At 45.7% G+C, this 17,841-nt stretch overlaps 1 long non-coding RNA gene across 1 annotated transcript in view; it reads left to right on the plus strand.

The window, feature by feature from the left end:
- LOC143806876 (uncharacterized) overlaps positions 1–17,841 on the plus strand; it is a 109,126-nt gene that overhangs the window by 8,649 nt on the left and 82,636 nt on the right. The window contains exon 2 of the long non-coding RNA XR_013221583.1: positions 8,291–8,459. This is a non-coding gene — a long non-coding RNA (uncharacterized LOC143806876). The remainder of the gene's footprint in view (positions 1–8,290; positions 8,460–17,841) is intronic.

Raw genomic sequence — 17,841 nt, forward strand, 5'->3', positions numbered from 1 at the left:
TTTTCTGCAATTCTGGTTTTCATCCTTGTTTTTCCTCAGGTCAGGTTGAGCCTTCTGACTGGCCTGGGGTGGATTCTGTGGTGGATAGGTTGCAGCAGATTTGGAACCATGTGGTGGACAATTTGAAGTTGTCACAGGAGAAGGCTCAGCGCTTTGCCAACCGCTGTCGCGGTGTGGGTCCCCGACTTCGTGTTGGGGATTTGGTATGGCTGTCTTCTCGGTATGTTCCTATGAAGGTCTCCTCTCCTAAATTCAAGCCTCGCTTCATCGGTCCTTATAAGATTTTGGAAATCCTTAACCCGGTGTCATTTCGTTTGGACCTCCCAGTGTCGTTTGCCATTCATAACGTGTTCCATAGGTCTTTGTTGCGGAGGTATGTGGTGCCTGTGGTTCCTTCTGTTGAGCCCCCTGCCCCGGTGCTGGTTGAAGGCGAATTGGAGTACGTGGTGGAGAAGATCTTGGATTCTCGTATTTCTAGACGGAGGCTTCAGTATTTGGTTAAGTGGAAGGGCTATGGTCAGGAGGATAATTCCTGGGTTGTCGCCTCTGATGTTCATGCGGCCGATTTGGTTCATGCCTTCCATGTGGCTCATCCTGATCGCCCTGGGGGTTTTGATGAGGGTTCAGTGACCCCTCCTCAAGGGGGGGGGTACTGTTGTGAACTCTGTTTTTGGGCTCCCTCTTGTGGTCACAAGTGGTACTGTGTGAGTGCTGTCTTTGGGCTCCCTCTGGTGGCTCTTTGTGTCATTCTGCAGGTCTGAGGCTGGATCAGCTGTCTCGTTATCTGTTAGCTGGTTTCCTATTTAGCTCACCTGGACTTTCAGTGTTTGCCTGCTGTCGATGTATTCAGTGCTATTTTGATCTCTCCTGAATTCCTTCGCTATCAGTCTCTCCAAGAGAAGCTAAGTTTTCTGTTTGGTTATTTTTTGCTCATCAGTGTTCAATATGTTTTTTGGTTATTTACTTGTCCTTGTCCAGCTTGATAATATGTGATTTCCTTGCTTGCTGGTAGCTCTAGGGGGCTGAGTTTCTCCCCTCACACCGTTAGTTGGTGTGGGGGTTCTTGAATTCTCAGCGTGGATATTTTGTATAGGGTTTTTACTGACCGCACAGTTCCCTGCCTGTCTTCTGCTATCTAGTATTAGTGGGCCTCATTTGCTGAATCTGTTTTCATTTCTACGTTTTGTATTTTCCCCTTACCTCACCGTTATTATTTCTTGGGGCTTCCTATATCTTTGGGGTCAATTCTCTGAGGCAAGTGAGGTCTTATTTTCTCTATAGGGGTAGCAAGTTTCTCAGGCTGCGTCGAGACGTCCAGGAATTTAGGCACGTTCACGGCTACCTTTAGTGTGTTTGTTAGGATCAGGTTGCGGTCAGTCCAGTTACCACCTCCCTAGAGCTTGTTTTATGTTCAGTAACTTAGCTAGTCCATTCTGTGATCCTCAGCCACTAAGGATCATAACAGGTCACCCTTTGGTTCTTAGCCCTGCAGGACTTCTGTTTCCATGTGGAACAAAAGGCCGGAAAGCTGCACGGTAATGCTGATGCCCTGTCAAGAATCCCTTGTCTAGTGGGGGAAAGTGCCAAGCCCCACGGCTTTAGGCGGAGGGGGGAGGTATGTAGCGTGGCTAAAGGGTGTCTAATCGACGGGAGATATGTGTCGCATAGATGGCTCGCCGCTGTGATGTAACCATAGCTACCTATATGTCTGTCAGGTCCTGTAGTGATGTCAGACCACATGGCTAATCATGTGATGGGTTACTGGGTGTGGTTAGCTCTATATAAGACAGGCTAATGTTTAACACAGGGGATTTGTGTGGAGGTGCTAGCCTCCAGTGTGTTAAGGCTCCAGCACTGAGCCTGAAGGAATGGACACTTGTTTTTTCCCTTTTGCCTCAGTTAAAGGCTGTTTGTTTTTCCTGTTTATGCTAAACTGGTTTATGAAGCAATAAACCTTTCAACTTTTGTTGGAACCTGCCTCCTAAGTGTCAGCCGTCGCACCTGAGTGAGTGAAATCCCTACAATATATATATATATATATATATATTTCTAACTAAACCTAAAAGTAGTTAGCCTTAGTATACATCCGACTCAATAAAGAAAAAGTTTAATGCTGTGCAAAATGTAAAGAAAGCAGGAATGCAATTATGTGCAAATCTCTTGTATGTATATTTTATTCACAACATAGAACACAGATCAGAAGATAAACGTTAGACATTTCTCTATTTTATTTGAAAAAAATAATTCCTTTAGAAAGTGATGGCAGCAACACATCTCCAAAAAATTGAAACTAGATTAAAAAAGGCTAGAAAAGTAAGTGCCACTAATAAAAAAACAGCTTGAGGGTCAATTTTCAACTAAGTCACATGACTGTGTATAAAAAGAACATGTTGGAGAGGCAGAGTCTCAGAAGAAAAGATGGTCAGAGGTCACCAATCTGTAACAACTTATGGAATAATTTCAGAAAAATGTTCCTCAATGTAAAATTGCAAAGACTTTGAATATCCCACTATCTACAGTAGGAAATATTATCAAAAGATTTAGACATTCTGGAGAAATCCATGTGCACAAGAAACAAGGCCAATGTCAATATTGGGTTCTATGTGACCTTTGAAGGCACTGCATTAAAAATAGGAATGATTTGGTCATGCACATCACTGCAGGGGCTCAGGAATACAGCCAAAAATTATTTTGTGTGAACACAGTTTGCCATATAATCCACAAATGCAAGTTAAAGGGTTTGTCCAGGTTTGGCAGAAAAATCTGCAGTCACTCTATGTGACTGCAGACTTGTGAATCCTCACGAGGCGCACTGTGTGCACTGCGCGCTGTCAGGATTCTACTGTGCCAGCAGCGAGATTGGGCGATCGTGTGACCACAAGTATGTGATATGCATACTTATGGTCACATTCGATTCGGACTAGACTTACTGTATATAAACACTAGATTGTGGCCCGATTCTAACGCATCGGGTATTCTAGAATATGCATGTCCCTATAGTATATGGACAATGATGATTCCAGAATTCGCGGCAGACTGTGCCCGTCGCTGATTGGTCGAGGCAACCTTTATGACATCATCGTCGCCATGGCAACCATTATGACATCTACGTCGATACTGTGCCCGTCGCTGATTGGTCGAGGCCTGGCGGCCTCGACCAATCAGAGACGCGGGATTTCCAGGACAGACAGAAAGACAGACAGACAGACAGACGGAAAAACCCTTAGACAATTATATATATAGATAATCTATAAATGCTGTCATCTGCTCTGGGTCAATGTTCATTTAGAAACGACCGAGGCAAAATGAAAAACTGCTATGTGGTCGGATTAAACAAAATATAAAATTCTTCATGGAAACCACAGATGCTATGTTCTGCGGATTCAAGAGCAGAGGGACAATCCAGCTTGGAATCAGGTATCTCATGCATCTTTGATGGTATGGGGTTAGTGCCTATGGATTGGGTCGCTTACACATTATATCAGATATTGTAAATGCTGAGCATTATATACAGGATTTATATCAACATATGTTCTATCCAGACAACAACTATTTCAGTAAAGTCCATGTATATTTCAGAAAGAAAATGTTAAACCACTAGTGATGAGCGAGTGTGCTCGTTACTCAGGTTTTCCGAGCATGCTCGGGTGTTCTCCGAGTATCGTGGGCGTGCGCGGAGATTGTTTGTGTCCATGCAGCTGCATGATTTGCAGCTGCTAGACAGCCTGAACACATGCAGGGATTGCCTGTTTGTTAGGGAATCCCTACATGTATTCAGGCTGTCTAGCAGCCGCAAATCATACAGGTGCGGGGACACAAACATAATCTACGAGCACGCCCAAAATACTCAGAGAATACTCGAGCATGCTCGGAAAACCTGAGTAACGAGCACACTTTATCACTATAAATCACATATTGTTGAACCTGAAATCTTTGAAGAAGTGATAGTTTCCAGGGATGAGTGAACATGCTCGGTGATACTCGGTTATCACTCGAGTATTACAGTGCTCGGATGTGCTCGCTACTTGGCGAGTAATGGGAGGTGTTCTAAGTAAAACTTCTATCCCATCTGCGCATTTGTGCTGCTTGTTACACAGCCAGTAAGAATGCAGAGGTTGCCTGTCCATCACTGTAATGCCGTAGCCTTCATGGTTGTGGCATTACTGTGATTGGCAGGCTATGCAACATCATGAGGGGTTATAAAAGAGCAGGCGCTGCCCGACTCGGTACACTGATGCCATTGCACAGCTCTGTGACACTTCGTGATGGAAGGAGAGAGTGCTTGTCTAGGCCTGAGTGTATAGGATATTGACTCAGAGATTTGTAGTGTTGATACTGCTGCTAAAGCTAAGCCACCATACTAAGGCTACTTTCACATTAGCGTCGTGCACTGCACGTCGCAATGCGACTTTGCGGTGCACCGACGCATACTGTGGAAGCGCCACACAACGGGGGCAGCGGATGCTGTTTTTTAACGCGCGGTCGGAAAAGACGGGCACGACGCTCCAAAAAACGTTACAAGCAACGTTTTTTGTTGGCGACGGTCCGACGCAACACGATGGTTGTGACATGTGGCAATGCGTCGCACTGCGTCGCTAATGCAAGTCAATGGAGAAAAAACGCATCCTGCAAGCACTTTTGCAGGATGCGTTTTTTTCTACAAAACAACACATAGCGACGTGCAGTGCACAATGCTAGTGTGAAAGTAGCCTAACAGCCCTTCTAAGGGCTAACTGTTTGCTTTGCTGTTTGCGTCACATACAAAGTGCATTTAGCCTAGGGAGGAAGAAAGAGTAGCATGGGCAGGGAGAGAGACAGAATCCAGTCTGTAGACAGGGATTAGGGCCGTGCAGTCCGTTAGCAAATATATAGTAGCTTTTTTTTGGGGGGGGTGAAAAAATTGAATATATTTTGATCCATTGAGTAGTACATGATTTTTGTTAATTTTTTTGTGTTATATAACACTCAAAAAAAATCATAAAAAAATGTCCCAGGGTTAATTTTTTTACCCATACACTATTCTGTGTTCTGGATTATTTTTTTTATACATAAAACTTCAAAAAATTGTTTACAAAATTTTCAGGGTTAAATTTGTCACTCATACAGTATTAAGTGGTCTGGGGTACATTTCCTAAAATTTTTCAACCATACCAGATCACTTGTTCTGTAGTACATTTCTGTGATATCTAACACTCCAAAAAAGCATTAAAAAATTAGCTGGATTCCATTTTTCACCCATACACTATTCCGTGGTCTGAGGTACATTTCTGTGATGTTATCTAACACTACAAAAAAGCATTAAAAAAATTGGCTGGATTAGAGTTCTCATCCATACACTATTCCATGGACTGTGGGACATTTCCTGTGATCTATAAAACTGAACAAAAATAGCATTACAAATTTTTACAGGATTAAATTTCTCAGCCATACAGTTTCACATGTGGTACATTTCTGTGGCATATAACACTCCAAAAAAGCATTGAAACAGTTTTCTCGATTGAATTTGATTGTCATCCATACAAATTTTTTTATTCTTTCTGTCACATTACAGTGGTCTTAAACTCCCAAAAACCTCTTTGATTGCTGCAGATGACCAATTCTTTTTTACTAAAAACAAACTTAGTTTCAAGAGACCTAACAATTACAAAATCTGTAAGTCGTGCGGTAAGGGACAGGGAAGTGGAATTGCTGATTTTAGGTTATTAGTTTAACATTCTGATCAGACTGTATGAAGCCCACTGCCGCGTCACGACGAACCTCTCAGTGGATCCTAACTTTTGTCGCCTTAATGGGGGATATTAGTCAAATTAGGGGATATTACCCCTATAACAGTGTCAGCAGCAAATTCCTCCCCCTATAGCAATGCGATATGACCACATTATTTGTTTACATTTTTTTTGTCTATTTTCCTCCTCCAAAACCTAGGTGCGTCTTATGGTCCAATCCTGTCACGAATGTGTCAGAGGCTGCAGACCGTTGCACTGCATCTGTCTGCTGAAGGCTTCAGCATTTTGCTTTGCAGACTTCTGCCTGGTCCTTCTGATGCTAGGACCCAGTGGCCACCTTTGGAGCTAAGTGTTCCCTTGTTTTGTGCATCCTAGCTGTCTTTAGTGGTAGTGGGGATTGACTAGCTTACATCCCGCCCTTCCCGGTGCAGGGCTTAGCGCCAGGGTCAGGCAGAGATTAGGTATCCTGCTCAACGATAGGTGCGAAACCTATATAGGGATGATAGGGCAGACAGGGTGTAGTTGGATCTGTCAAGGGGTTTCCACTCCCCACTTCCCTAGTGTTTGGTTCCCTTTCCATTATCCCTTTATGCCGCACTTAGCCTTTCCTACACATTGCGTGACAGGTGCATCTTGTAGTCCGAATAAATACGTTAATTTTGAAATCAAACAAATTAATTAACATATTTAGATAGTATAATGTAATTCTTGTCTGCAGTTGCTAAAAATTCTATGGGTTGCCCTAATTTATCTGGAGACTGAATTGAATATTTATTTAGCTTCTATAAAACTCTGTATCTGCTGTACTGCTAATTATTTCTGCACTATACAGCAATATTCCTGAATGTTTCAGATCATGCAGCAAGGATACAGTATATAGGTCAAATCTTACAATCGGCTGTATTTGTAGTGCAATCTAAAAAGAACAATTCAGTGTTTGGCATTGACACAGCCTGTGTCTGCACATCCCACTTATCCACCAACGTGGATCCCAGCCACTGAGTGTACGGAACCGTGAGGAACAGATCTACACTGACTCCCTCACCCTGCGGGTCTATCGTGCTGAAATTAACGCACATTAGCACAGGCTGGCTCCTTAAACAAGAAGCCGGGCAGGTTTTCCCAGAAGACGGGTCCCCCCCTTTTAAAGCACCAGGCACTCGCCTTGATAGGCTTCTCAATCTAACAGGTTTGTCTACCCCTATTTTTTGGCTGATACCCTAGCAGCACCAGTTACACTCTAGAAAAAAGAATTTCTACTTAAGGCGATTAAGTGATCAAGGCCACGGGTTGGCCGAAACGTTTTGTACTTATCGCTTCACCCGAACATTTTCTCAATAAAAGTATTCACATGAATCAAGTTTTTCCATCGTATGAGTGCAGTGATTATATATTCTGTGACTGAGAGGACCATTGGTTCCGTTCACTTGCACCTTCACTTCCACGTTTGCCGAGTGCTAGCCTTCCGTACTCTCTGCGCATAAATGTAGACAGAGTCCAATTCCAACTTTAAACATAGAACTTTCCTTCTTTTCCATCACAACACGTCCACATCGGTTACAACAACAACACAAAGTTCTGCATTGTTCCCATTCCTCACTTTCCCTGTGCTCTTTTCTATGTCCTTCAGTTTGTACCAGTTCATCTCATCTCATCCGGTACCGCAGCATCCTTCCTGTTCAGCTTCACTATGTTTAGGTGTTCCCTTGTCTGTTTCACCCTGGACATGAGGGCCTCTGCCCATGCAGAAAGCTGCCACATCTTGGAGCAACCTGCGTTCTTAGTCTGCTGCACTGCTGACCCACTGACCCTGGATGGCTGGGCTCTTCTCTTGAAACGTTATGGAGCTGCCCACCCTGACTGGGCTCTATGGCTCCTACTGATTAGAAACAGGAAAACCCTCTATCTTATCCACGGCTGGCTCTGTAAACTATGTACACTACTGTACTCCATCTAGTGTCCACCTTAAGGTACTGCACTTACACTATCTACACAACATATAAATATATGTACATAGCAGCATCAGAAACATTATATATACATATAATTAAGTAAAATTATCAACATAAGGAAAAAGGGTTGGAGCATCACATGGTCCCAGCACACCCCTTACAAAAGCACCATGTGTACAGCCCATAACACTATGTCTGACCAATGGACAGATTTAGGTGTCATCCTAGTTGCACCATTTTTTTCACCCCTTTTTATCATTGAAGCCAGTAGACTGTCTGATCTTTTCTTCATCCATTGACAAGAGGCAATAGATTAGTTGAAAAGAGATGAAACTTGGTTGGAACTTTGAAGTACAAAGTCTGTCTTCCTAGTTTTTTCCTTATCTCATGGGTCAACATAGACATGAATAGCTGAGCCTCATTCGTAAAACGGGTGAAAATAGAAGGTGTTCTGAATCTTAAGGACTGGAGACACCAATCTGTTTTTAAAACAGATGTTGGTATGGCTCAATATGTGTGAATGTGGCTAAGGTAGTCACTGTCTCATGTATATGGACTGTCACTCGCAGTTGGAGACACTGGAATAGATATTTTTTTCATTATTACTTACAGAAGGATCAGTGACCTGTACAAGAAGCAGAGGAGGCTGGTGGAAGTCAGAGACCCGGAAGAAGAACCTGCTACCACATCCCGCCCTGAAGCACACAGAAACGGAGAAGATGTCATTTTTTGAGAACTTCATGAGTATTCATCAGCCACTGAGTGGATCTCTTTACATCAGGTATCAGATTAATCAGCATTACAGTGCCATTATGGCCATAACTTTAGGTTATAGAGCTAAAACCTGCTGACAGGTTCTCTTTAAGAAGTACAATGAGGAAGAATACTTTGACAGACCTCAAGTCCAAGAAGTATTGTTTCTCCTTGCGGAGATTGACATGCTAAGCATGCTAAGATGAGGAGACTTAAGTCGAAATGCTCCTCTGGGAAATATGCTAATTTAAGACCTTAAGCAAATTCTATATGGTACAAAAACCAAATACAGGTACCCACAGAAATAGTGAGTACCATACATTGAAAAAAAGATCACCTACGTTATGCACTATTGAATAGATTCATAGTGTATGGGGGAGCTGTATTATACTGCGTGTTGGGGGCTATGTTATACTGTGTGTGGGGGCTGCACTATTCTGTTTGAGTGTTTGTGGGTTGGCTGCATTATATAGTGTGTATGGCTGCATTGTACTCTGAGGGGGCTGCTTCATACTTCGGGGGGCTGCATTATACTCTGAGGGGCCAATTTATGAGCTAAGTATTTTCAATTTTTCATATTTCCTAGTGCGGTACTGCAATTCAAATTTCATATATTTCATGTCTGCGTGCTATACTACCACAGAGTGCTACTTTATTTTATTTGTAGATCTGAAGCCTCTGTCACTCCAGCTCTATTCCCTGCTCAGCACGTCCTCCTTCTACTTGAGTGACAGCCTCTATGCTATGTGACTTCAGGCAAAGGACTTCTGGTACCATCTGCAGCCACTGGCACCAAACAGTCTCCATGTATACGGCTCTGCCATGTACACGATGACTAGGACAGAATTTCCATCTACAGAATGGACCATTTATTTCTGCACTTAAAAACACAAATAAGACCAAAGACAGAAACCTAATGATTAAATACCCTGCAATAAAAAATAAACAGCATAGTGCTTGAAAATAATAATATACTTCACTTAGTTAGCATGGTTTTTGATTAAAAAAAATGCGTAAACCATCCCACCACTCCACTGTGACCGTAATTGGGACAATCCTAACTCTAATATTAAAATTCTTACTGTTTGTCAAGTGAATACACAAATATAAAAAAAATCAACCTAAGCTAGCAAAGAAAAATGGAATGTAGCTTGCATAGCTGAAAGTAGGTCAACCACAATGCAGCGCCCCAGAGTTCTGGTCGTTGCAGTACTGTGGATCCGCCACTATGGGGAGCCATGGTGCGTTCGATGGCACTGAAGGAGTTCATCTGTCCAGGTATCACAGACACCAATATGTTTCACAGCAGGGCCTCCGGGGGGAGCTAAGGGTTCTATTCATTAGGCCACTCCCCACCATAGTGGGTAAACTGGGGGTCAGGCAGGAAGTTAGAAGAGAAAGCTGACTGGATTGAACGAAGCAACACCTTGTGGCAGAGGGTGTTGTAGAGGAAGAGACAGTAGGGTCTCTGTCAGGGGTGGGATCCTGACAGAGGCTTGGCATTGGAAAGAACGTAACGGGACCGTGCCTGCTCAGCATAGCGGCGGTGCCCAAGAAAGGACTAGAAGCGAGATAGATTGTGCTGAGTGAGAAACGAGATCAAGCAAAAAGGAGAATACCAGTAGGGGTCATGCTGTAGGACCGGAGCAACATCCTACTGAGGCGCATTACCGGTGGCCGGAACGCCGAGGGAGTGGAATAGCATACAGCTTCAAGCCATACTCCAAACAGCGGCAGGGCAGTCAGTTTAAGGCGGGCTGTCTACCACATATCACCTATGAAGTCTTGGGGGGCAATTGCGGGAGAGGGGCGTCTCTAGGGTCCCGGAAGAACTCCAGGCCTACCTGACAAACGGGTGCCGTTCCAACCTGAATAACAGGGAGGGATGGAATACGAGAAGAACATCAGTGAATCGAGTTGTGAGGGAACTTAAGAAACAGACACGACAGTTGTGGGGTACTTTCCGTGAGCACAGCAGGGAAGGACTACAACACATAGCGCTAAGAAGGAGGGCACTGATTTCCACCTGTGAGGAGAACTCTGGAAGTGCCATCGGACCGACCGGACTTGCGCAGCCTGGTGAACCGTATTCTGGACTGCGGGCTGAGAGATCTCCAGTAAAGAGGTAAAGAGACTGCAACCTGGTGTCCTCGTTATTTACCGCGACCTGCACCCCACAACTGCACCGCTACACCACCGTTACTGCACCATCATCGTCGTTTATTGCACCGGACGTCCCCCACTGACGGACAGGGCCACGGACCGGGTCCAGCCACCGTGACAACCCCAAGACTGAAACTCAGAGGCCCGGCTCCGGGTACCCCTAGGCCCTGCGGCGGTGTGGGGGCGCTCCAACTTGGCGTCACGAACAGGATCTACTTAAGCCTGAGGAATCGGGTCATGTGTGCCTTGGAACTGTGATTTGTTGTGCTTGGACTGTGCTTTATTGCAAAGACTGTGCTGCGCCATTTACCGCCAAAAGTTCCCGCCAAAACCGCCGCCATTACAGCGCTAAGGAGAGCGCAGGAGAAGAAGAAGGGCGTGGAAGTGGGCGTGAACAAGCTGAAGAGCGCGAAAGACAATGGCCGCCCAGTCTAAATATCTCGGCCCCTTGAGGACGTGTCCGTCAGCAGCCGAGATCCGCCTCCTGATCCTTAATGGTGGGCAGAGACAACGAAAACGAAACCGCCCACGAAGAAGAGAGCGGGAAAAGGACCAGGAAGAAGAAGCGAGCAACATGGAGGACGCCATGGCCAGCCGCCCGGAGCCGGAGCGTGGGGTCGGAGCCGAGGACTCCCCCAGCTACCCGGAGAGGCACCGCAGCCAGACCTCCACAGTTGAAGCTGACCTCCCGCAGACCGGAGCGGACAAGCTGATCCACCAACCCCGGCGGACGCAGCTGAGTACTGAGGCCGGGTGGAAGAAGACCATCATCGGGAGCCTCACCAGACGCCTGTCGGCAGCCTCGCTTGGTCCGGAGCAGGGAAGAAGGACCGGAGCTCCGAAGCTGGAAAGCAAGGCCCTGCCGGAAAGCGGAATGCTGCAAGCAGAGATGACAGCGTCGCAGCACAAGGCCCCGCAGCCAGCGTTCCAGACCCCAGCGGAGACGGAGCAGACCGGCACCGGAGGAACCGCATCTGAAGCAGGTAGGAAGAGCCACCCTGCCCTGACGACCGACACCACTACAGTGACTGCTAGTGCCACAGCTGCTGACTTCGTTCCAGTGACTGATCTTGCAGCAGCCGCTACCTCTGCTGCAGCAGATGCCCCTACTCCAGCTGCGCAGACCTCCATCGCTGCGCATGATTTAACCGTACATGAAAGACGGATTAACGGCATTTGTCCAGCACTGGGTGTAACCCTAGACCTCACTTTTCCCAGGCCAAGAGGGGTTAAGTGCCAGGTGCAGCCCTGGAAGCCGTCCAACTAAACCTCGGAAACCCGAAAATGTAAATAGTTTTCTAGTTAACTGTTTGAGTACTGTTTGCTGCTAAACCCGTCCAGGGTTAACTCTTTATGGATCCCTTAGTTGACCCGGGATCCTTATTGTTTGTCTTTCTACAGTTTTGCACAAGTTTTACAAACTGAGAAATCATGAACAGTGCATGATCCAAACTTTCTTGTAAATAGTTTGCACCTTATTAAAGGCGCTTCCTACTGGTTTTATTTAAAGACTCTTTGCGAAGATACCGTTCTGGAACCTTTGCTGAGCAAAGACTGGTAGGCTGAGAAGACGAGCTACCTCAGAAAGACTTGATCCTCTTTTAAAGGGGATGTCCAACAGCGTACTTATGAGAAGATACTGTTTTAGAACAGTAATGCAATGATAATGTTTGAACGAGAAAAGTTGTATGTGTTTTTAACTAGTTAAATGTGAAGAAATACTGATGATGATGCTCTGGAAAGAAATGTAACTGTTTTGCATGAAGAAAAGTTATGTGTGTTTAATTTGTTTAAAGTGTGAAACCTAGATAATGTTCTTTAAAAGGAAAGATGCAGAAAGCCCGTAGGGGTAGATTTAGAGTTCTGCTTAGTTGAAAGTAAAGAAAGTAGTAATGAAGGTGAGGATAGAAGGTAAACCCTGAGTCCCCATAGAAAGTTCGTTCGTTACTAAGGACAGAGAGTGAACCCGTAGGGGTTAGGAAGTGAGTCCTAATAGGAGCCAAATAGAGCTGGCTCAATGTTCTCTAATTGAAAGGAATGTTATGTCTATACCATGTATAGTAGCGAAAGGCAGTAGGCCCTGGCTGAACGGGGCGGTCCTGTAATAGAAAGGAGAGGCAGTAGGTCTGGTGCCGTTAGGACAGGCGGTCCTGCAGGTTCAAAGTAGGAGAATGCAAAGTTAAAATACCTTATAATGTGATTATAGGAAGGTCTTTAGCGGATTAAGAGTGTATATCCTTAAAGGCAAAGTTAAATTATTGGTCAATAACGTTTGCACCTAGTAGAATACCCGGTTGGGTAATGAGAGTTAATTGTAGCCTGTTGCTATGATATTTAATTATGTTTGTAACGTTAAAGTGTCCTCACCTCCCATAAAGGGAAGCTTGTTCAAGTATGCTTATTGTTTTGCACTCAACAAAATTGTATGTCTTTTTGCTAACCTGTATTGTTGTTTTCTTCCCAGTCCCGGAGTACTGTGTTTAACCAGGGGGGAGTGCAGCGCCCCAGAGTTCTGGTCGTTGCAGTACTGTGGATCCGCCACTATGGGGAGCCATGGTGCGTTCGATGGCACTGAAGGAGTTCATCTGACCAGGTATCACAGACACCAATATGTTTCACAGCAGGGCCTCCAGGGGGAGCTAAGGGTTCTATTCATTAGGCCACTCCCCACCATAGTGGGTAAACTGGGGGTCAGGCAGGAAGTTAGAAGAGAAAGCTGACTGGATTGAACGAAGCAACACCTTGTGGCAGAGGGTGTTGTAGAGGAAGAGACAGTAGGGTCTCTGTCAGGGGTGGGATCCTGACAGAGGCTTGGCATTGGAAAGAACGTAACGGGACCGTGCCTGCTCAGCATAGCGGCGGTGCCCAAGAAAGGACTAGAAGCGAGATAGATTGTGCTGAGTGAGAAACGAGATCAAGCAAAAAGGAGAATACCAGTAGGGGTCATGCTGTAGGACCGGAGCAACATCCTACTGAGGCGCATTACCGGTGGCCGGAACGCCGAGGGAGTGGAATAGCATACAGCTTCAAGCCATACTCCAAACAGCGGCAGGGCAGTCAGTTTAAGGCGGGCTGTCTACCACATATCACCTATGAAGTCTTGGGGGGCAATTGCGGGAGAGGGGCGTCTCTAGGGTCCCGGAAGAACTCCAGGCCTACCTGACAAACGGGTGCTGTTCCAACCTGAATAACAGGGAGGGATGGAATACGAGAAGAACATCAGTGAATCGAGTTGTGAGGGAACTTAAGAAACAGACACGACAGTTGTGGGGTACTTTCCGTGAGCACAGCAGGGAAGGACTACAACACATAGCGCTAAGAAGGAGGGCACTGATTTCCACCTGTGAGGAGAACTCTGGAAGTGCCATCGGACCGACCGGACTTGCGCAGCCTGGTGAACCGTATTCTGGACTGCGGGCTGAGAGATCTCCAGTAAAGAGGTAAAGAGACTGCAACCTGGTGTCCTCGTTATTTACCGCGACCTGCACCCCACAACTGCACCGCTACACCACCGTTACTGCACCATCATCGTCGTTTATTGCACCGGACGTCCCCCACTGACGGACAGGGCCACGGACCGGGTCCAGCCACCGTGACAACCCCAAGACTGAAACTCAGAGGCCCGGCTCCGGGTACCCCTAGGCCCTGCGGCGGTGTGGGGGCGCTCCAACAACATACATAGAATTATTTTGGGACAGTACTTTCCCGTCAGGAACAGTAGGTTCAAGATATCTAATTTCATTTAACCCTTCTGTAGGCAACTTTTTATATCAATTTTCTGTAGCACTGTGTTCAGACATAGGGATTTCACAGATTTTTTTTTTTTACCTAATATTCTGGTGTTTTTAACAAAGATAATTTTAACAAAAAAACTGAGAAATTAATTTAAAAACATCTTAAAAAAGCCAAATATGCTATCTATTCCAATACCATCCACTGAAACCACATAATATGTCAGTCTCTGTGGCCTAAAAAAGAGGAGTTAAAGCATAGGACCCCACTTAACTCTTTAAGGTCATGTTCACACTTTGCGGTTTTTACCGCGGAACCGCCGCGATTTTGATGCTGCGGGTCCGCAGCAGTTTCCATAGCGTTTCCATTTACATGTAAACTCTATGGAAACCGCAAACCGCTGTGCACGTGCTGCGGGAAAAACCACGCAGAAACGCAGCGGTTTAAAACCCGCAGCATGTCACTTCTTTGTGCAGAATCACTGCGATTCTGCACCCATAGGAATGCATTGAACCGCTTACTTCCCGCATGGGGCTGTGCCCACGTTGCGGGAAGTAAGCGGATAATGTGCGGGTGGTACCCGGGGTGGAGGAGAGGAGACTCTCCTCCAGGCCCTGGGAACCATATTTGGGGTAAAAAAAAGAATAAAAATAAAAAATCATGTTATACTCACCTCTCAGCGCTGCACGCGGCCGGCCGGTCAGAGTTGCTGTGCGAACAGGACCTGCGGTGACGTCGCGGTCACATGACCGTGATGACGCCCGGGTCACATGACCGTGACATCACGAAGGGTCCTTCTCGCACATCATCTTTGGAACCGGACCGCCGGGTGCAGAACCGAGGAGATCCGGACATTGGAGGGTGAGTATAACCAATTTTTATTATTTTTAACATTACTATTGATGCTGCATATGCAGCATCAATAGTATAGGAGTAATCCCGCAGCGGAAACCGCGGAACAAACCGCGATAAATCTGCAGGGATAACCGCAGCGGTTTTGCCCTGCAGATTTATCAAATCCGCTGCGGGAGAACCCGCAGAGGTCACCCGCAAAGTGTGAACATGGCCTAAGACTTCCGTAGCTCTAAAAGTCCACCTTTTTTTTTTCTTTTGTTTAGGTATATTTTTTAAACCATTCCAATTAAAGGGCATTTGTGAGTAAGACTTCATATCCCAGACTAATTATATGCACATGTAGCTCTTTCAAACACAACTCCAGCAATACCTTTACAAGTCCAGTCCAGTTTTCTGTTATTGACATATCGGCAATTTAATTGATATGCGAATGAGGCTAAAGGACTATGGTAGACCTGAAGCCTCTGTCACTCCAGCTCTATTCACCACCCAGTGCCACCTCCTCCTGCTTGACTTGACAGGTCCTTTATTATTATCATTATTATTATTTATTTATATATCCCATTAATTCCATGGTGCTGTACATGGGAAGGGGTTACATCAAAATACAAATATCACTTACAGTAAACAAAACAAACAATGACATACTGGTACAGAGGGAAGAGGACCCTGTCCTTGCGGGCTTACATTCTACAGGATTATGGGGAAGGAGACAGTAGGTCGAGGGTTGCAGTAGCTCCAATGGTGTTGAGGTGGCCATGTGGTCATTACAGGCTGTAAGCTTTTTTGAAGAGGTGGGTTTTCAGGTTTCTTTTGAAGGATCCAAATGTGGTGGATAACCGGATGTGTTGGGGCACAGAATTCCAGAGGATGGGGGATGCTCGGGAGAAGTCTTGGAGGCGATTGGGTGAGGAGCGAATAAGTGTGGAGGAGAGAAGGAGGTCTTGGGAGGACCGGAGATTATGTGAGGGAAGATATTGAGAGACTAGTACGGAAACCTATGGAGGAAAAAGGTTATGGATGGCTTTGTATGTCAGCGTTTAAACTTTTGTCAGAGTTTAAACTGGATACGCTGGGAAATTGGGAGCCAGTGAAGGGATTTGCAAAGAGGGGAAGCAGGAGTGTAGCGAGGAGAGAGATTAATTAGTTGGGCAGCAGAGTTAAGGACGTACTGGAGGGGTGCTAGAGTGTTAGAAGGGAGGCCACAGAGGAGGATGTTGCAATAGTCAAGGCGGGAGATGAATAGGGTATGCACGAACATTTTGGTAAAGTGAGGGTTGAGGAAAGGATGGATTCTGGAAATATTTTTGAGCTGGAGGAGACAGGAGGTGGCGAGAGCTTGGATGTGCGGTTTGAAGGACAGGGCAGAGTCAAGAGTTACTCCGAGGCAGCGGATTTTGAGGACAGGGGAAAGTGTGATTTCATTTATTTTGCTAGATAGATCTGGTAGGGAAGATATGCGAGATGGAGGAAAGATAATCAGTTCAGATTTGTCCACATTGAGCTTGAAGAAGCGAGAGGAGAAGAAGGAGAATATGGCTATTAGACACTCTGGGATTCTGGATAGCAGAGATGTGACATCTGGGCCAGAGAGGTAGATCTGAGTGTCATCAGCATATAGATGGTACTGGAAGCCAAAGGACCTTATGAGTTGTCCCAGGCCGAGTGTATAGATTGAGACGAGTAAGGGCCCAAGGATAGAGCCTTGAGGGACACCAACAGAGAGGGGGGCAAGATGAATGGGAGTAGGAAACGCTAAATGTGCATTTGGTAAAGTATGAGGAGATCCAAGATAGGGCAAGGTCTTTGACACCAAATGAAGAGAGGATCTGTAGTAGGAGGCAGTGGTCAACTGTGGCGAAGGCAGAAAACAGGTCTAGAAGGAGGAGTATAGAGAATTGTCTGTTAGCTTTGGCTGTAAGTAAGTCGTTAGTAATTTTGGTCAGGGCAGTCTCAGTGGAATGGTGTTGAGGGAAGCCAGATTGTAGGTTGTCAAAGAGAGAGTTAGATGCAAAGTGAGAGGAAAGTTCATCATGGACATGCTGCTCAAGGAGTTTGGAAGCAAATGGGAGCAAAGATATGGGGCGATAGCTGGACATAGCGCTCGGGTCAAGGGATGGCTTTTTGAGGATAGGTGTAATTGTGGCATGTTTGAAAGCAGTGGGGAAGGTACCAGAAGTCCTTTGCCTGAAGTCACATAGCATAGAGGCTGTCACTCAAGTAGAAGGAGGACGTGCTGAGCAGGGAATAGAGCTGGAGTGACAGAGGCTTCAGATCTACAAATAAAATAAAGTAGCACTCTGTGGTAGTATAGCATGCAGACATGAAATATATGAAATTTGAATTGCAATACCGCACTAGGAAATATGAAAAATTGAAAATACTTAGCTCATAAATTGGCCCCTCAGAGTATAATGCAGCCCCCCGAAGTATGAAGCAGCCCCCTCAGAGTACAATGCAGCCCTACACACTATATAATGCAGCCAACCCACAAACACACAAACAGTGTAGTGCAGTACCCTCACACACACTATCGTGCAGACACACACAATACTTACCTCTCCTCCTCGTTCCCCAGCTGCTCTGACTTCTGCAGTGCGCCTCAGCGTCTCATCAGCTCCATTGCTGAAATAAACTTAGTCAGAGGCAGAGGGGGGGTG

The sequence above is a fragment of the Ranitomeya variabilis genome, chromosome 2, assembly GCF_051348905.1.
Source record: "Ranitomeya variabilis isolate aRanVar5 chromosome 2, aRanVar5.hap1, whole genome shotgun sequence".
Classification (NCBI taxonomy): Eukaryota; Metazoa; Chordata; class Amphibia; order Anura; family Dendrobatidae; genus Ranitomeya; species Ranitomeya variabilis.